Below are 21,565 nucleotides of genomic sequence, written 5' to 3'. Positions count from 1 at the left end.
AGAGCCCCCTGGATGTCAAGGAGCATACAGGGTAAGATAAGGCAGAAAAGGAAAGCTTGTGTCAGACACCGAGAACTCAATATTGCAGAAAGTCTAGAGGAGTACAAAAAGTGCAGGGGTGAAATTAAAAAGGAAATTAGGAAAGCAAAGAGAGGGCATAAAATAATATTCGCATGTAAAATCAAGGAAAACCCAAAGATGTTTTATAAATAAAGTTAAAAACAGTGGATGTCCAAAGGGACCTAGGGGTTCAGGTACATAGATCATTGAAGTGTCATGAACAGGTGCAGAAAATAATCAATAAAGCTAATGGAATGCTGGCCTTTATATCTAGAGGACTAGAGTACAAGGGGGCAGAAGTTATGCTGCAGCTATACAAAACCCTGGTTAGACTGCACCTGGAGTACTCTGAGCAGCTCTGGGCACCGCATCTTCGGAAGGACATATTGGCCTTAGAGGGAGTGCAGCATAGGTTTACTAGAATGATACCCGGACTTCAAGGGTTAAGTTACGAGGAGAGATTACACAAATTGGGGTTGTATTCTCTAGAGTTTAGAAGGTTAAGGGGTGATCTGATCGAAGTTTATAAGATATTAAGGGGAACAGATAAGGTGGATAGAGAGAAACTATTTCCGCTGGTTGGGGATTCTAGGAGTAGGGGGCACAGTCTAAAAATTAGAGCCAGACCTTTCAGGAGCGAGATTAGAAAACATTTCTACACACAAAGGGTGGTAGAAGTTTGGAACTCTCTTCCGCAAATGGCAATTGATACTAGCTCAATTGCTAAATTTAAATCGGAGATAGATAGCTTTTTGGCAATCAAAGGTATTAAGGGATATGGGCCAAAGGCAGGTATATGGAGTTAGATCACAGATCAGCCATGATCTTATCAAATGGAGGAGCAGGCATGAGGGGCTTAATGGCCTACTCCTGTTCCTATGTTCCTATGTTTTCAAGAGCAAGAGGATAACTAAGGAAAGGGTAGGGCCTGTTAAAGACCAAAAAGGTAACCTATGTGTGGAGGCGGAAGATGTTGGTATGGTTCTTAATGAATACTTTGCGTCTGTCTTCACAAAAGAGATAGATGATGCAGACACTGTACTTAAGGAGGAGTGTGAAATATTGGATGGGATAAACAGTGAGAGAAGAAGTATTAAGGAGATTAGCATTTTTGAAACCACTTACAGGATTTTCTGCTGGAAGTAATGTCAGGTGTACAATACATCTGTCTAAATATGTCATTTGCACCATGGGAAACCTGGGTGAAAGGAATGACATACGTTACTATCAAAAATCCACCACTCCTTGTGTCAGAGGGAAATCTGCAGTTTATTACACAGTGAGGTGTTTATATAATTGTAACCATCTAGTTTCTGTTAATTATGCAGCTGTTTTTAACATAAAGGACTACCATAATTTTACTATCTGCAGCAGAACTGCATTTTTTTTGGTTTTATTTTTATCTAGTGAATTTTGTTGCTAAGTAGAAATTCTGTGGTTCTACATATTTCTCTATAACACAGCATAGTCCATTTAATTACGGGCCAAGCTCTGGAAAAAAAAGCAATTCTGACTGGCAGGCGCCCAATTAATACTGCGGTTATGAAGCGATTTTTGTATAGGCATTTCCCAAAGCCTCATTTCAGTAAAGGGAGTTTCCCCTGTGATTCCCAACTGGGGGGAAAGAATTGTTCTGGTCTCAATGTGTTGCAAGATTTAAAAAATACATGGGCCCGATTTAAAGTCTGTGTGGGCGGGGGACGGGGTGTGAGTCAGAAAGGGGATGAGGGGGCGGACATATGAGGAGAGGTTGAGTAGATTGGGACTCTACTCATTGGAGTTCAGAAGAATGAGAGGCGATCTTATTGAAACATATAAGATTGTGAAGGGGCTTGATCGGGTGGATGCGGTAAGGGTGTTCCCAAGGATGGGTGAAACTAGAACGAGGGGGCATAATCTTAGAATAAGGGGCTGCTCTTTCAAAACTGAGATGAGGAGAAACTTCTTCACTCAGAGGGTAGTAGGTCGGTGGAATTTGCTGCCCCAGGAAGCTGTGGAAGCTACATCATTAAATAAATTTAAAACAGAAATAGACAGTTTCCTAGAAGTAAAGGGAATTAGGGGTTACGGGGAGCGGGCAGGAAATTGGACATGATTTTAGATTTGAGGTTAGGACCAGATCAGCCATGATCTTATTGAATGGCGGAGCAGGCTCGAGGGGCCGATTGGCCTACTCCTGCTCCTATTTCTTATGTTCTTATGTTCTTATGAAACCCCTGCAAAGAATTCAGTGTGAGACGGGGTGGGGGGGGGGGGGCGGGGCGGGGGGGGGGGGGGGGGGAGGGAGGGAGGGTTTAAAATCAGGCCTTTTATGTTTGCTTCACATAAAGAACAGAGCAATTCTTCCCCCATTGTGAGATATCAATCTCAACTATGCCTTTGTAGGTAGGTGCTGAGCAGAGGCCAAATAATTTCCCACAGGGATGAAATGAATATTGAAGCAAGAGGCATCCTGGCTACTCTTCTGCACTGCCTAGCAGTCAATTAAAAGGAGCCATTAGCAGAGGATGAGTGGCATAGGATTGGTGCACAGGGAGAGCAAGGAAGGCGACAAAAAATATAACACCTATCAAAAAAAAAGTAAATCGAAGGACTCTCACTTTGCAATGTATAGTTAAAAATGATTAAAAAGCAAAATAAAAAATAAACTGATATAGTCTACTTTATTCTATATAAATATTCCAGCAGCATAATTATTTCAAGCTGATGCAGTATTTTCCAAATAATTTGAATTTAATCTACTAAATGCTTGGGTTTTTATTTTTCACTCATTGTCACATACAGTTTATTGTTGAAAGGGCCATTTAGATGCCAATGCAGCTCTGTGAGACAATCATTTGTGCTGAAGTATTCTTGTTACACATGCTGAAGTGCCAAGATAGTCAACGCTTACACATACTGATGAATGTTGCTGGGGCCCCTAGAGCATGAATTCATTAGTTGACTCAGTGCTAGATACAGTAGTCTGAACTGAGTTTATCTCTTCGCTACCATAGTCCCTTTTCTGGATGATTTTTCTAGATGGCTGCAACATTCCAAAAGCTGTTCAAGTGAAGTAAAATTAAGCATGGCAAAGTATAACAGCAATAGAAAGAAAAATATCCATCAACCTAAAGCCATCAAGTAAGTTGAAAAATCAATTAACTGGCTTTGATCTAATTGGAGTGGACTCGAATGCATCTATAGCATTCAGAATTGGAAAGGAGAGACTTTTTGTTTTATCACAGAACCAGGGAGGCTTTAAAAGTCACAAAATAGGGCATTAAATATTTTGTTGGTAATATAAATGCAGCCAGGAAAATGAGTGCAATCAGAAAATACAACAAGTGGAATCCTTTGACTGTATTTTCCTTTGAAAACATGACCTATTAAATAGTGCTTTTTAATAATTAACAAACCATCCATATTCTCAGTTGCCTTTATAAACTCACTCCATTTGTATTGTTCAAGTACTGGTCAGAAGACTTGAACTAAACAGAGTTACAATAAAAAAAATCCCAAATCCAGTCCTGCATTAGTGTTCCAGGTGAGCATGAAGTCCGGTCGTGATTTACACTCACAAATGGAAATATAAAAAAGACGCAGGAGGCCACAAAGAACAATATCCTTCAAGTAATTATTTCTTGGTCGGCTCTTTTACCATGCACCCAATCAGCTATCTTACCCAGCTACCCAATCAGTTCCCCTATTCACTATTGGTTTGAGACTCTCCCTTCTCCCTCTCAAACCGAATATCAAATTCAATCATATTATGGTCACTATTTGCAAGATGTTTCCTTACAGTCAGAACCTAATTCTGGTTTGTTACTCATCACTAAATCTTGTATGGCCTGTTCCCTTGTCGATTCTAATACATATTGTTCAAGGAAACTATCCAGAATACATTCTAGAAATTCATTGCCTTTTCAACTTGCGATGTTCTACTTCTCCCAGTCTATGTGAAAATTAAAATCTCCCGTTATAACCACATTGTTTCTGCTACATGCTTCCCTGATTGCCGTATTTATACATTCCCCCCCACTACATCACTACTATCAAGGAGTCTGTGAACAACTCCTCAGAGTCTCGGGATGAAACGTGGATCTTCCGGGTTTCTGTTCCATATAAACAGTGGCTCAAATTCCAGGTGGGGGGCGGAGGGGAGAAGCAGATGATTTTTTTGATCAACACATTTTGGGACAAATATTTTCATCTTTTTTTCCAAAGGTTTGCTATTCTTGGTTAGAAAGTGGGAAAATCAGAGGGTGTCACAACCCGGATGCTTCCCAACAAGGCACCCGAAGCAGAATTGGGAGATACTTGGAGCAGATGGCCTGCATGCCCTCACAGCTAGCAAATGTGTGCGATAGAGAGACCTGTGCTTTTAAAACTAACTAAATCAGATTGATAATCCTCGTCTACTAATATTTATAACCGGACCATGTAAAAAGAGTCAAATGTACACTGATCCTTAGCTGTGTTTTAAAATGCTCTACTATATTGCACCGGTTGTTCTGATACAACTCAATAAATCTCTCTTTATTATACAGTTGTGCTCCACTTATTTCATTACAGCTTGCAACAAGGAGATTGCACCACATGGAAATGCTTTCAAATTACCTGAGCAGAGCCATTTCATTTTACAAGCTACAGGCGGGAGATTATATTATCTTTACCTATGAAGACCCATTCAGATTGTATTTACTTTACCAGCAGTGAAATTATTACTGCAGCATGGAAGGGGCTTTTATCAGACATCAGCTAAAAGTCAGTACATTTTCATGCTGTAAAGTCTCGGTGAATTTATTTGTGGTCTGGATACAGACAACTGACCCCTGAATCGATGGTTTTTTCTTTCTCATTAGGGATGGTTTCAAATTTTCAACATTTTATAGAGAGTACAAAGAACCCTTATTTGTCAAGCCTCTCAAAGATCACCACACATAAGTACAGATGAGGGAGGCCATTCACCCCATTCAGCTCTTCCTTCCATAAAAACCTACAGTGCCTCTATCACAGCATCCAGAATGGCTCCAGAGCGTTTGCTTTCACTACCTGACCTGAAAGACCATTCCAGGTATTATTCATTCTTTGGTCCTGATTTCGCAAGATTGGCAAAATCAGGTGTGACACAACAACAACTTGCATTTATATAGTGCCTTTAACATCGTAAAAATGTCCTAAAGTGCTTCACAGGAGCGTTATCAGACAAAATTTGACACCGAGCCATATAAAGAGATATTTGGACAGGTGACCAGAAGCTTGGCCAAAGAGGTAGGTTTTGAGGAGAGAGAGGTGTAGAGGAAGTGAGGGACCTTGGAATGCATGACCACAGATCCCTGAAGGTAGAAGGACAGGTAGATATGGTGGTTAACAAGGCATATGGAATACTTTCCTTTATTAGCCGAGGCATAGAATGTAAGAGCAGGGAGGTTATGCTGGAACTGTATAAGAACATAAGAACATAACATAAGAACATAAGAAATAGGAGCAGGAGTAGGCCAATCGGCCCCTCGAGCCTGCTCCGCCATTCAATAAGATCATGGCTGATCTGATCCTAACCTCAAATCTAAATTCATGTCCAGTTTCCTGCCCGCTCCCCATAACACCTAATTCCCTTTACTTCTAGGAAACTGTCTATAAAACTGTGTATAAAACACTAGTTAGGCCACAGCTTGAGTACTGTGCAAAGTTCTGGTCACCACATTACAGGAAGGATGTAATTGCACTAGAGAGGGTGCAGAAGAGATTTCCGAGGATGTTGCCAGGACTGGAGAATTTTAGCCATGAGGAAAGATTAGATAGGCTGGGGTTGTTCTCTTTGGAACAGAGGAGGCTGAGGGGAGATTTAATTGAGGTGTACAAAATTATGAGGGGCCATGATAGAGTGAATAGGAAGGACCTATTTCCATTAGCAGAGAGGTCAATAACCAGGGAGCATAGATTTAAAGTGATTGGTAGAAGGATCAGAGGGGAGCTGAGGCAAAATTTTTTCACCCAGAGGGTGGTAGGGGTCTGGAACTCACTGCCTGAGAGGGTGGTAGAGGCAGAAACCCTCAACTCATTTAAAAAGTACCTGGATATGCACCTGAAGTGCCGTGACCTACAAGGCTACGGACCAAGTGCTGGAAAGTGGGATTAGGCTGGGTAGCTCATTTTCGGCCAGTGTGGACACGATGGGCCGAATGGTCTCCTTCTGTGCCGTAAGTTTTATATGATTCTATGAGAGGCGGAGAAGTTTAGAGAGGGAATTCCAGAACTTAGGGCTTAGGCAGCTGAAGGCACGGCTGCCAATGGTGGAGTGAAGAAAATCGGGGATGAGCAAGAAGCGAGAATTGGAGGAGCGCAGAGATCTCGGAGGGTTGTAGGGCTGGAGGAAATTACAGAGACGGATGGATGAGGCCATGGAAGGATTTGAACACAAGGATGAAAATTTTAAAATCAAGGCGTTGCCAGACTGGGAGCCAATCTAGGTCAGCGAGCATAGGGGTGATGGGTGAACGGGACTTGGTGCGAGTTAGGATTATGGGTAGCAGAGTTTTGGATGAACTTGAGTTTACACGGGGTGGACTCTTTGACACCTTTGAAAGTTGTGAAGTGATGGAGGTGGATTAGATGTCATGTTTTCAGGAATAGAGTTTCTGGAGGGAATATCCGATCTCCCATAAGAACATAAGAAAGAAATAGGAGCAGGAATAGGCCATATGGCCCCTCAAACCTGCTCTGCCATTCAATAAGATCATGGCTGATCTTTGACCTTAACTCCACATTCCCGCTCGATCCCCATACCCCTTGATTCCCTGAGATTCCAAAAATCTATTGATCTCAGCCTTTAATATACTCAACGACTGAGCATTCACAGCCCTCTGGGGTGGAGAATTCCAAAGATTCACAACCCTCTGAGTGAAGAAATTCCTCCTCATCTCAATCTTAAATGGCCGACCCCTTATCCTGAGACTATGCCCCCTAGTTCTAGACTCTCCAGCCAGGGGAAACATCTTCTCAGCATCTACCCTGTCAAGCCTTCTCAGAATTTTATATGTTTCAATGAGATTAGCTCTCATTCTTCTAAACTCCAGAGTATAGGCCCATGCTACTCAATCTCTTCTCATAGGACAACCCTCTCTTGGAATCACAGAATGGTTACAGTGCAGAAGGAGGCAATTCAGCACATCGAGCCCGCGCCAGCTCTCTGCAAGTGCAGTCCAGCTAGTCCTACTTCCCCGCCCTTACCCCGTAGCCATGCAAATATTTTCCCTTCAAGTACTTATCCAATTCCCTTTTGAAAGCCACAATTGAATCTGCCTCCATCATCCTTTCAGGCAGTGCATTCCAGTAACCACTCTCATCCCAGCAATCAAACTAGTGAGCCTTCGTTGCACTGCGTCTAAGGCAAGTATATGCTTCCTTAGATAAGGAGAACAAAACTGTACACAGTACTCCAGGTGTGGTCTCACTAAGGCCCTATACAATTGTAGTAAGACTTCCTTACTCTTCTACTCCAACCCCCTTGCAATATATGCCAACATACCTTTTACCTTCCTAATTGCTTGCTGTAACTGTGTGTTAACTTTCTGTGTTTCGTGTATGAGGACACCTAAATCTCTCTGAACACCAACATTCAATAGTTTTTCACCATTTAAAAATATTCTGTTTTTCTATTCTTTCTACCAAATAATAACCTCACATTTCCCCACATTATACTCCATCTGCCACCTTCTTGCCCACTCACTTAACCTGTCTATATCCCTTTGCAGACTCTTGGGGTTCAATTTTCAAATTGAGCCAGGAAGGAGGCGGGGGTGGGGGGGGTCAATTTGAGGTTGGGAAACCCATTAATACGGGTTTCCCGGACATCCTTACGATCTTGACGTAAGGATGTCTTTTTTTTGGGTTTCCTGTCTAACTGACCAGCTGATTGACAGGCTGGTCTCAGTCGGACGGGAGACCAACCAGGGAGAGGACATTTGCAGGTAAGGCTGCAGGTAAGTCTTTATTTGCATGGAAGGGGGGGGTGGGGGCATAGGGCCATGGGTGGGCACGGTGGTCGCGAGTCATGGGGGATGGGATCGGGGGTCATCGCGGGGATCCGCGATTGTTGAGGGGGAGGGGTCCGCGATCGGGGTGGTGGGGGGGTGGTGGTCGGTCGGTGCAGGTAGGCTTGTTGGGCCTGGGGGAAGCACTCCTGCCCATCCGGGCCCACAAGCTGTGTCTTTCTAGGCACTTACTTGCAGTTTTGGGCCTGCTCACCTCCTTTCACGGGCTGTAAAACAGAAGGCCCGGGAATCCAGGCCCCCCGAGGTTGAAATTGGGAATTAGTTAAAAATGGAGGCCTGAAGCCTCCTCGAAAGGTTTTAAGGACCGACCCGCCTCCTGGGAGCGGGTTGGCCACCTGCTCCTTGTCCCGCCCCTGTGAAAACCGGAAATTGGCGTGTTGGGGGCGGGTCTGAAATGGTGGCAATTTTCAATGCCTGCCCGCCCCCAACCCACCCGTTTTTTACTTTGAAAATCGAGCCCTTTGTGTCCTCCTCACAACTTACTTTCCCACCTAGCTTTGTATAGTCAGCAAACTTGGATACATTATACTTGTTCCCTTCATCTAAGTCATTAATATAGATTGTAAATAGCTGAGGCCCAAGCACCGATCCTTGCAGCACTCCACTAGTTAAAGCCTGCCAACCTGAAAATGACCCATTTATTCCTATTATGTTTTCTGTCCTCTATCCTCTACCCATGCTAATATATTACCCCCAATCCCATGAGCCCTTATTTTGTGTAATACACTGTTATGTGGCACCTTATTGAATGCCTTTTGAAAATCCAAATATACTATATCCACTGGATCCCCTTTATCTACCCTGCTAGTTACATCCTCAAAAAACTCTAATAGATTTGTCAAACACGGTTCCCCCTACATAAAACTGTGCTGACTCTGCCTAATCACGCTATTATTTTCTAAGTGCCCTGTCACCACTTCCTTAATAATGGATTCCAGCATTTTCCCGACTACTGATGTCAGGCTAACTGGCCTGTAGTTCACTGTTTTCTCTCTCCCTCCTTTCTTGAACAGTGGTGTTACATTTGCTAACTTTCAATCCGCTGGGACTGTTCTAGAATTTAGGGAATTTGGAAGATCACAATCAATGCATCCACTATCGCTGCTGCCATCTCTTTTAGAGCCCTAGGATGTAGTCCATCAGGTCCAGGGGATTTGTTGGCTTTTAGTGCCATTAATTTCTCCAGTACCTTTTCTTTACTAATATTAATTACTTTAAATTCCTCACTCTCATTAGCCCCTTGATTCCTCACTATTACTGGTATGCTTCTTGTGTCTCCTACTGTGAAGACAAATACAAACTATCTGTTTAACATCTCTGCCGTTTCCTTACTCCCCATTATAATTTCTCCTGTCTCAGCCTCTAAGGGATCCATGTTTACTTTTGCTACTTTCTTCCTTTTTACATACTTGTAGAAGTTCTTACAATCTGTTTTTTATATTTCTTGCTAGTTTACTTTCATACTCTCTTTTCTCCCTTTTATCAATGTTTTGGTCATCCTTTGCTGGTTTCTAAAACTTTCCCAATCCTCAGGTTTACGACTCTTTTTGGCAACATTATAAGCCTCTTCTTTTAATCTAATTATATCCTTAACTTCTTTAGTTAGCCACAATGGATCACTTTTCCCGTGGAGTTTTTATCTCGAAATAGAATGTATATTTGCTGAGAATTTTGAAATATTTCTCTAAATGGTTGCAGTTGCTTATCTAACGTCATACCTTTATTCTAATTTCCCAATCTACCTTAGCTAACTCGTCCCTCATATCTATGTAATTGGCTTTATTTAAGTCTAAGACACTAATTTTGGACTTAGATATGTCACTCTTGAACTCAATGTGATCACTCTTCCCCAGAGGATCCTTTACTATGAGATTACTAATTAACCCTGTCTCATTACACAAGACAAGATCTAAAATAGCCTGTTCCCTGGTTGGTTCCATGACGCATTGCTCTAGGAAACTGTCTCGAATGCATTCCAAGAACTCGTCCTCCAAACTACTTTTGCCAATTTGATTTGTCCAGTCTATATGAAGATTAAAATCCCCCACGATTGTTGCATTCCCTTTGTTACAAGCTCCCACTATTTCTTGATTTATATTCTGTCCAATGGTGTAGCTACTGTTAGGGAGCCTATAAACTACTCCCAACAGAGTTTTCTTCCCCTTGTTATTTCTTATCTTCACCCTTATTGATTCTGCTTTCTGATTTTCTGACCCAAGATCCTTTCTCACTACTGGCCTTAAGTCATAAGAACATAAGAACTAAGAGCAGGAGTAGGCCATATGGCCCCTTGAGCCTGCTCCGCCATTTAATAAGATCATGGCTGATCTTCGCCCTCAACTCCACTTTCCTGCCCAATCCCCATATCCCTTGATTCCCCTAAAGTCCAAAAATCTATCGTTTTTAGCCTTGAATATATTCAATGACTCAGCATCCACAGCCCCCTGGGGTAGAGCATTCCAAAGAGTCACAACCCTCTGAGTGAAGAAATTCCTCCTCATCTCAGTCTTAAATGGCCGACCCCTTATCCTGAGACTATGGCCCCTATTCTAGACTCTCCAGCCAGGGGAAACAACCTCTCAGCATCTACCCTGTCAAGCCCCCTCAGAATTGTATATGTTTCAATGAGGTCACCTCTCATTCTTCTAAACTCCAGAGAATATAGGCCCATTCTACTCAATCTCTCCTCGTAGGACAACACTCACATCCCAGGAATCAATCTAGTGAATCTTTGTTGGACCTCCTCTAAGGCAAGTGTATCCTTCCTTCGATAAGGAGACCAAAACTGTACACAGTACTCCAGGTGAGGTCTCACCAAAGCCCTGTACAATTGTAGTAAGACTTCCTTACTCTTGTACTCCAAACTCCTTGCAATAAAGGCCAACAGGCCATTTGCCTTCCTAATTGCTTGCTGTACCTGTATGCGAACTTTCTGCGTTTCTTGAACGAGGACATCCAGAACTCTCTGAATGCCAGCATTTAATAGATTCTCACCATTTAAAAAATATTCAGCTTTTCTATTCTTCCTACCAAAGTGAATAACCTCACATTTCCCCATATTATACTTCAGCTGCCACCTTCTTGCCCACTCACTTAACCTGTCTATATCCCTTTGCAGACTCTTTGTGTCCTCATCACAACTTACTTTCCCACCTAGCTTTGTATCGTCAGCAAACTTGAATACATTACACTCGGTCCCTTCACCTAAGTCATTAATATAGATTGTAAATAGCTGAGGCCCAAGCACCGATCCTTGCGGCACCCCACTAGTTATAGCCTGCCAACCTGAAAATGACCCGTTTATCCCTACTCTCTCTTTTCTGTCCATTAACCAATCATCTATCCACGCTAATATATTACCTCCAGCCCCATGAGCCCTTATTTTGTGCAGCAACCTTTTGTGTGGCACCTTATCAAATGCCTTTTGGACATCCAAATATACGACATTCACTGGTTCCCCTTTATCTACCCTATTAGTTACATCCTCATAGAACTCTAATAAATTTGTTAAACATGATTTTCCTTTCATAAAACCATGTTGACTCTGCCATTCATATTATGATTTTCTAAGTGCCCTGTTACCACTTCCTTAATAATGGATTCCAGCATTTTTCCGATGACTAATGTCAGGCTAACTGATCTGTAGTTCCCTGTTTTCTCTCTCCCTCCTTTTTTGAATAGCGGTGTTACATTTGCTACCTTCCGATCTTCTGGGAGTGTTCTGGAATCTAGGGAACTTTGGAAGATTACAACCAATGCATCCAGTATCTCTGCAGCCACCTCTTTTAGAACCCGAGGATGTAGGCCATCAGGTCCAGGGGATTCGTCGGCTTTTAGTCCCATTAGTTTCTCCAGTACTTTTTCTCTACTGATATTAATTACTTTCAGTTCCATAATCTCATTAGCCCCTTGGTTCCCCACTATTTCTGGTATGTTTTTTGTGTCTTCATCTGTGAAGACAGATACAAAATATTTAGCGTCCCTGCCATTTCCTTATTCCCCATTATAATATCTCCTGTCTCAGCCTCTAAGGAACCAATGTTTACTTTTGCTACTCTCTTCCTTTTTACATACTTGTAGAAGCTCTTACTATCTGTTTTTACATTTCTTGCTAGTTTACTCTCTGTGTTCTCCCTTTTTATCAATTTATTGGTCATCCTTTGCTGTTTTCTAAAACGTTGCTAATCCTAGCCCAACCTTTATTATCAGGGCTACCCTGCCTCTTTTTCCATTTTGTCTGTCTTTTTGTAAGGTCAAGCATCTTGGAATATTTAGTTCCCATTCTTGGTCACCTTGCAACCACATCTCTGTAATGGCTATTTGAACAAACCCGTTTATCTCTATTTCGCTATTAATTCATCTATAGAATCATAGAAGTTTACAACATGGAAACAGGCCCTTCGGCCCAACATTTCCATGTCGCCCAGTTTATACCACTAAGCTAGTCCCAATTTCCTGCACTTGGCCCATATCCCTCTATACCCATCTTACCCATGTAACTGTCCAAATGCTTTTTAAAAGACAAAATTGTACCCGCCTCTACTACTGCCTCTGGCAGCTCATTCCAGAAAAATTGCCCCTCTGGACCCTTTTGTATCTCTCCCCTCTCACCTTAAATCTATGTCCCCTCGTTATAGACTCCCCTACCTTTGGGAAAAGATTTTGACTATCTACCTTACCTATGCCCCTCATTATTTTATAGACTTCTATAAGATCACCCCTAAACCTCCTACTCTCCAGGGAAAAAAGTCTCAGTCTATCCAACCTCTCCCTATAAGTCAAACCATCAAGTCCCGGTAGCATCCTAGTAAATCTTTTCTGCACTCTTTCTAGTTTAATAATATCCTTTCTATAATAGGGTGACCAGAACTGTACACAGTATTCCAAGTGTGGCCTTACTAATGTCTTGTACAACTTCAACAAGACATCCCAACTCCTGTATTCAATGTTCTGACCAATGAAACCAAGCATGCCGAATGCCTTCTTCACCACCCTATCCACCTGTGACTCCATTTTCAAGGAGCTATGAACCTGTACTCCTAGATCTCTTTGTTCTATAACTCTCTCCAACGCCCTACCATTAACGGAGTAGGTCCTGGCCCGATTCGATCTACCAAAATGCATCACCTCACATTTATCTAAATTAAACTCCATCTGCCATTCATCGGCCCACTGGCCCAATTTATCAAGATCCCGTTGCAATCCTAGATAAACTTCTTCACTGTCCACAATGCCACCAATCTTGGTGTCATCTGCAAACTTACTAACCATGCCTCCTAAATTCTCATCCAAATCATTAATATAAATAACAAATAACAGCGGACCCAGCACCGATCCCTGAGGCACACCGCTGGTCACAGGCCTCCAGTTTGAAAAACAACCCTCTACAACCACCCTCTGTCTTCTGTCATCAATCCAATTTTGTATCCAATTGGCTACCTCACCTTGGATCCCGTGAGATTTAACCTTATGTAACAATCTACGAATGTTACGAATGCTTTGTGCATTTGTTACAAATGCTTTGTGCATTCAGATAAAGTTCCCTTCATTTTAACTTTTTACCATTTTTTCCTGCTTTGACCTTATTTGCTGATGCACTATTACCATTAAACTCTCTGTCCCTTTCTGTCATACTCTGTTTATCTTTACCCAAATCGCTACACTGCTCTAACTTCCCGTTGTAACTTTGGCGGAAGATTGATGGAAACTCCAGAGAAATGGCATAAATGGCCGTTACTCTGCTTCTCTGGGGTTTTCCCTGATCTTCCACTGAACTTGTTGCAGGAAATACGGAGAACCTCCCCTCCCCCCCCACCAGAAATTACAAGTGTAATTAAATAGATATAATTACGGCAATAATTTCAGGAAATAAATCCACGAAAACAATAGAGCACAAATGAAAAAGAAATGTATTGCCGCTGTAGTGGATTTTGGCCAGACCCCATCTGGAATACTATGTACCGTTCTGGACGTCTAATCATAGGAAAGATGTTACTGCCCTTCAAAGGGTTCTGAGGCAAGCAACAAAGATAATTCTGGCTATCAAGAATTTAAGATGCAAAAAAGTTGAACTTGTTTTACTTGAAAGAGAGGAGAGTTTGAGAAAATCTAATTGAAGTTTTCAAAGTTATGAAGGAAATTAAAAAAGCTATTCCAGAAAATGTGTTTACTCAAGGTAAAAGGTTTAAATATCAGGCATTATAAGTTAAAAATTATGAAGTTAGGAGAAACCTGAACTTTTTTTTACTCAAAGGGTTATAGACTTGTGGGATAAAATACCAAGGAATCTTAAATTGAAGTGGACAGTTTAGATTGGTTGAAGAGGCAATTAGTTACATTTTGAGAAAAAGTATTGCAGGGAAATGCAGAGATAGTGAATAGGTGAAGTTCAGATCTATCAATAACAGAAAGGCTTGTTCGGCCTGTTCCTGATTCTAAAACCTCATTGGCTTCAAAAATCTGCAGCATTCTGGTAGACTCCCAGGGGGTGACTTTAAACCCCAAGAACAGGAGGGTTGGGGGTGGGTGGGAGTTGAAAATAGTTGTTTTTTTGGGGTCGCAACCACAAAATATTCGGACTTTGCATTCCCAGTGGGAATTCTGTACTTTTACGCGCCGATGTTAAACCCAAAATAAAGCCGGGTTGCAGTCGCGACCCAAAAAACATTTATTTTCAACTCCTACCTGCCCCCAACCCACCCGTTCTTGGGGTTTAAAATCACCCCCCCACTCACGAACTTCAGTGAGAATACGACCAGGGTCCAGACACGCTAGTGGCCTCCTCAAAAAATTCAACTCGATTAGTCAGAAATTCCTTTAGTTGCCTCTGCTGCTTTCCCCCGTCCAATTGCTCACCAAGCCTAACACCCCCGCTAATTTCCCCGCTGTCCTAACCGTAAACCCGTGTATTTGTTTATTTTCTCTCCTATCTTCCCTCGTGCCCTCTCCAATTTTGTCTTGTTCATGAGACTGAACTCCAGCTCCCTTGACCCCATTCCCACTTAACTGTTGACCACCCAACTTCCTTTCCTGGCCCTCATGCTAGCTGATATTGTTAGTGGTAACTTCTCCTTGGGTACTGTCCCCCTCCCTTTCAAAACCAGAGTCATCACTCCCCTCCTCAAAAAAAGCTACCCTTGACCCCTCTGTCATCACAAACTACCACCCCATCTCCAATCTTCCTTTCCTATCCAATGTCCTTAAACATGTTGTTGCTTCCAAAATCAAAACCTATCTTTCCTGCAACTTCATGTTTGAATCTCTCTAATCAGATTTCCACCCCGCATTGTAACAGCCCTAATCAGATGACATCCTCTGTGATTGCAACAGAGGTGCACTATCCCTCCTCATGCTTCTGAATCTCTGAGCAGCTTTTGACATGATTGACCACACCATCCTCCTCCAATGCCTCTCCTCCGTTGTTCAGTTGAGTGGGCCTGCCCTCACTTGGCTTCACTCTTATTCACTCATAGCCAGAGTATCTCCGACAATTGCTTCTATTGCCATCCCACACCATTACCACAGAAGTCTCTCAAGGATATATCCCTAACCCCCCCCTCCTCTTCTTCATCTACATACTGCCTCTTGGCAACATCATCCAGAGACATAGCTTCTGTATGTATGCTGATGACACCCAGCTGTATCTCTCCACCCCTCAACTGCCTCTGTGTTGTCTGACATCCAGTCTTGAATGAGCCACATGAGATTTATGGAACTGAAGCTTCCCACGGGGTCTGTATCTCACTAATGCATCTAGCTGCATTTGCATTTGTGATGGGTTTCGGTTATAGCTGTCAGGAAGTGACGATGGTTTCAATTCTCCAAGCTGAATAATTGTTACATTACTAATGTGAAGATATTAAAAATATATTCATAGTTTCCAGACCAACATGTTTTCTGTAACTGTGGATGGGGGTAGAGACAAATAATAATATTTTCATCATATATCTCAAACTTATGAGCAATACAATTTGTGAAATATGTTTTGTGTTTCTAGCTCCCTATATAGAATAATCACTAAAAATTCATGAACAAGTCATTTGTTTATGTTTAAAGATATATTTTTACTGTTTTTTAAAAATCATGTTTTGCCTCTATTGTGACTTGTGACATTGATGTGATCAATGCTTTAATTGCTGCATCAGAATTGTGGATATGGAGTTATGAAAACTCATGTGTGTGACAAAATATAAATTGGCTTTTGGGTGGAAAGCTGGACTGAGGCCCATGAGTGAGCAGAAGGCCAAACCCAACATCCAGGAATAAAGTATTTGGGCCTCTATTTGGGGCTGGGAGTGAAGAGAGAAAGGGGAGGAGGAGGTGAGGGAAGGAGCCAGGTGGCAGGAAGCTTGAGACTTCACCGATTCAGTGAAGAAAAGCGATCTAGGATTTCATGATCATTTGAGTGTTTAAAAAAGGCTGGCCAACAAATCAATGTGTCAGTACAGCAGTAGTGATGCGTCCAATACACCCACTAACATTTCAATATATGTACAGTATTTAACAAACTCCAGTCCAAAAACATATATCAGCCAAAAGACAAGGTCAGATCACTAGATGCAGGGTAAATATGCATTCCTGCACTTGCTGGGATCATGGCATAAAGAATCACAGCTGGACCTGTGCTGGGGTTGCGACTGGGCCGTGTTAAGGATTCCAGTAGATTTGCCAAGCAAGGTGTATCACATATGAGCTGATTCATAGAATCATAGAAGTTTACAACATGGATTACTTTCTGTTATTCTACGTTTCTCTTAATGTTTCACTATTTTCTCTTTCTGAACACATTTTATTACTTTCCCAAGTACCCAGGTCATCCTGGGGTTTAGGATAGTCTTAATAATAAGTGTGAATACTCATGCTAACACTTCAAAACTCTGCAGATAGCTTCACAAAGTACTTCCTGAAGTTAACAATAAGTGTTTGATGAGATTTCCATAAAGAAGTTTTGTTTTGTGAACAAATCTAAGAGAGCAACAGTCCCGTTCACCCCTTTGTATTGTTAGTAGAGGAGTTGAAAACTGTCAGTTGTTGAGAATTGAAACAATATGAGTGTTGAAACTATTCGGAGAAAAAGATTGTGTCCGTATCGTGCTACCACTCCAATTACACTCTTTATAGATTTCCCAACCTAGCCCTCATAAATTGATGGCACTGTTTCTGTATATACTTCCCTAATTTGTCTCTAAATGTTCTTGGTCAATCCCTCCTCCTGACCTGGTGGTCTATGACAGATGTCCATGGTTAGTTTCTTTCTCCTCATATCTCTCATCCCTACATACAGGGTTTCCACCTTATCCACTCCTGAATCAGAAAGTTCCATCTCCAATATAATCAAGTTCTCTTTCACCTAAAAGGCTACACCCATCCCAGTTTGTCTTTTTTACCCTTAGGAAGGTGTACGTTTACCTAACCCATGTCATTGTTGAACCATGTTTCTGTAATGCTTATGATATTATAGCCTCCCTCTCCAGCAAGGACCTTCAAGTCTCCTAATTTATTCCTAAGATTTCTAGGACTGTCCTATGCTATACCACCCAAAATCAGGCATTATAATGGCGTGAAAATCAAGAAAAATCAGGCGAGACGGCCTACTGCCTATATTTTCCTCCCCTTGCCACCCCTTCACTGCTCCGCCGCATGTAAATGATGGCAGGGAGACAGGGCCTGGCAACCAGCCCGACTTCTCTCCCTTCTCCTGCTACTGCTGCCAACCCCAGACACGGCCAAGAGAGGGATGGCAGTAGACCTTGGGGCAGTGGCGGAAGGTCCGCTGAATGCTTTTTGGAGAGAGTGGACTCTCTCCTCTGGCCCCACAATATTACTGTTTTTCAGCCATGTCTCAGTCCGAAGCCTTAAAAAAAAAATTTGTCTCCTCTCATCTTCGAGACTCTTTTGCCCCACCTGTAACTGGCCTTCTTTCTTCTTGTATTTCAGCTGGTGCCTCACAACAGCAGTGAATTTCCCTTTTCAGCAGTTGCGGGCTCCCTCTTAGTGTCAGAGGTGCATAGACAACAACCCCTGACCCAGGAAACAGGGAGGAGAGAAACCCAGCTCCTAGTCTCTTATTAGGCATCCATTTCCCTCACTCCTTCGACTAATGTGTTTATTTATTTTGTTATTTCCCCCATGTAGTCATATACTACACACACTTACCTACTGTATCAGTGTCTGTATTTGACCCATATTTATCAGCTCCGGCTCTGTACCAGAACATCTGGCTTCTGTACCTTTTCTACCTTCATCACTCTGTTTTCTCTTTTTCTGGGTCTGCTTTGTTTGCCCCTCCCGGAGTTATTAATTTAAATCCTTTTAAATTACTTTTAAATAATTACATTTAGTTTAATTTTGAATGTTCAGTCAAATAGCCAGAGGTGAAACTTTAGCTGCCCCTGCTGCTCTAATTTTTCATGTTAACTGCTGCAAGGTGGATGGATTGTAAGGTGTACAAAGGGGAGATTAAATCAGCATTCACTCTCCAGGTAGCAATGCAAGTTAAATCAGGGAACCATGGCGTGGGATGTCCATTAATACATCCACTTGCACTCTCTTCCAATTGGCAAAAATTGTACTATTTGTTTGAATCTATGCATCTGTGTCTTTCTTGAACTGATTCTCTAGGAACCCTTGACTTTCCCAACATTGCAAATTGGTTTCACATGTGCACTGAACTGAAAATAGGGGTGTGTATCAGGAGTTAGTCCAAACCTATTGCTGATGTATTAGGTGTGGGACTACCTCCAGTAAATACTCTCACGCTGCTTGGGCTTTGCATCAGGTAAAGTATAACTCTAGTCTGATACAAAATCACATTTCAAAGTGCCCAGGGATCTCTTCGAGCTTCTGAGAACTTTCTATGGTATCTTTTTAATGTTAGAAGAGAAGGGGCTGATCCCACCCAGAACATTAAAAATTGCCTGGGGTGCATGCGCAGAGCCCTCTCCTGATTGTTGATTCCAGCATAATGCAACCTAACTCACTCAGTTTAAACTTACATTGTGTTGCATCCACCAGCATATTTGCAGGAACATTATGCACCCACACAGTGCACAACACATAATAAAAACAGAAAATGCTGGAAATACTCAGCAAGTCAGGCAGCGCACAATACATGTTGGCTGACTTTTCATATATGTCATACATGTGCATGCTGAAGGAGGGTCGGGGCAGGACATCTGGATTGGGGCTTGTTAATTGTGTTGGATGGGCTTCTGGCAGGTTTGCCATTACACAGAGTGAGCCCGTGCTGTGGCTGAAGGATATGAGGAACCAAAATATTTATAAAGGGGACGGAACAGCCTTGAAGAACATTCTCACTATCTGCTCTGAGTCCCTTCAGAGTGAGGTTTGCGACTGAACAGGGGGATAGGCGGATGGTACTGGGCCCTCTGCCTTCAATGTTTGGAACCACAGGCTTGCTACCACTGCCTCATGATACGCTGCACCTCTTTCCTGCTGGTTCCTGGTGTTCGTGGCAGCAACAGTGAGGAGGGAGATAGGCCTTTAAATGTGGTGGTCAAGGGGCAGCCAGCCAACAGCCTTGCTGGAGTGGGGAGGAAGGTTTCTGCTGCGTGAATGCATAGATGCTGCAGTAAGCCTCCCTGCCATTTCCCTTCACATTCCGCTGCTATAACGTGGTATGGTGGAAGAAAATCCAGCCCATAGTGTCAGCATTATCAGATACAGCAGTGCCAAATGCAGAGTAAAGTGTCCTCTAATTAGTGTAACCATTTTCCCCACTCTACCATTTTGGGTTTTTTTGTACTTCCAACAGTAGTCATCCTTGTGGCCTCTCTAAATAAGATTGCAAATTTAATGCCAATCCATTCCAACTGTGAACTACTTTGTGCAGTGGATCTTCCGACTAAGAATTGGCTTGACACTGTCCGAACTCATTTCACAGAGAACCCTTATAGCCAGCAGACAGAAGGAATATTATCCCATCCCATCTCGGCTAGAGATCTCAGAGCTGAAAGGCAGTGTTCTAACCCTGTAAAAACAGATTTGCATGGTTCCATTGGTTATAATTTTGCACAAAGCTGGGTGAGGAAGATAAAGAACATGAGGGAAAAGTCACACTTTGCTCTGAGCAGACGGCTCAGCCATCACTCTAAAATAATCAAATCAAAACAAACAACCAATGAATGCTTAGATTTATACATACCAATTTTTAAATCATTTATATACTTTTTTAAATTCTGGTTTTCATTTGGTGTAAGAATAAAGAAAAAGTAATACAGGGACAGAGTAAGCAGAACTGTTACAAAGAAAAGTGATCTGATGTATAAATATAAAGCTGGGAGCTGAAATACAGAACCATTCTGGGAAAGAAAATAGACAAAGAAAACAACTACTCTGTGAAGGAAAAGCATGGACATATTGGGCTATATTGCTCAGTTTATCTGAAAAAATGGTCACAAACCCTTTTTTACCTTTTTTACCATTTCAACCAGTGTCAAAGGGCTCAGTTTTAAAAGGGCGGCGGGATGGCAGCGGGTGGGGGGGTCAAAGGGCGCGCGGCAAACCCGGATAATAAAACCTTACCTTTCCCCACGTGATCGCAACTTAATTGGTGGCCATTAATCTTGATTCCGCCCGAAAGCTGCACAGCGGGAGGACTGCACACCCGCTTGCCAGGCTGTCAGCTGGAGGAGCTCTATTTAAAGGGCCATCGTTCCAAAGGCTTTTGCTGGAGTAAAGAAGCAGCACAGGGGCAAGGCTGCTCCAAGGTTCAGTGATGCCTCACTGCAGCAGCTACTGGACTGGGTGAGGAGCAGGAGGGAAATCTTTTACCCCGCAGATGGAAGGAAGCGCCCTGCCTCTGCCATCAAGAAGGCCTGGCTCAAGGTGGCAGATGAGGTCACCAGCAGCAGCAGCAACATATCTTGCACCTGGGTCTAGTGCAGGAAGCGTTTCAATGACCTAACTAGGTCAGCAAAAGTGAGTACATTTACTGATTCTCCTACGTTCCCTGGTGCACATCAACCCCCTTGCCCCCCACCCCCACCAACTCATTCTGCACTGCCAAGACTACTCCATCACATCACTCCTCACACCCACTTAAGGCTCATCCTCAACTTACCTGCACTTCCTCACCTCCCCATTTGTGACCCCACCACTACCACTCACCCCAATCCTGTTCCAATGTGATGTCTCTGTCTCATATTAATCCTCTAATGCATCTCTTTCACAGCCAGCCTCAGCCAAAGCAATGCATTCATTGGTTAGCCACTTCACCATCACTCACTCACAAGTCTGTACTTTCTCCCCTTCTAGGAGAGAGCGCAAAATGCACGGGAGAGGGCGAGGACTGGAGGGGGGCCATAACAAGCAGTCGTCCTCACAGACGCGGAGGAGGCGGCCCTGGAGATCAGTCGCACCCTCGAGTGCCTGTCCGTCGGGGACACAGAGACTGGCACCCCACAAATGTCTGATGACACAACTTTAACATTCATCACACACATGAATTG

General features: G+C 42.7%; 1 long non-coding RNA gene across 3 annotated transcripts in view; it reads left to right on the top strand.

Moving 5' to 3' along the window:
- Positions 1-4,539, top strand: part of LOC137334186 (uncharacterized) — a 50,068-nt gene extending 45,529 nt beyond the window's left edge. For 2 of the 3 annotated variants that reach the window (XR_010966095.1, XR_010966093.1), the window contains one exon: positions 4,267-4,539. This is a non-coding gene — a long non-coding RNA (uncharacterized lncRNA). Of the gene's footprint in view, positions 1-3,081; positions 3,184-4,266 lie in introns of all 3 variants that reach the window. The other variant, XR_010966094.1, reaches the window with a different exon arrangement.
- Positions 4,540-21,565: the final 17,026 nt, after the last annotated feature.

Source organism: Heptranchias perlo, chromosome 2 (assembly GCF_035084215.1).
Source record: "Heptranchias perlo isolate sHepPer1 chromosome 2, sHepPer1.hap1, whole genome shotgun sequence".
Taxonomy (NCBI): domain Eukaryota; kingdom Metazoa; phylum Chordata; class Chondrichthyes; order Hexanchiformes; family Hexanchidae; genus Heptranchias; species Heptranchias perlo.
The sequence above is the reverse complement of the archived record's forward strand: the minus strand, read 5'-3'. Positions and strand labels throughout refer to the sequence as shown.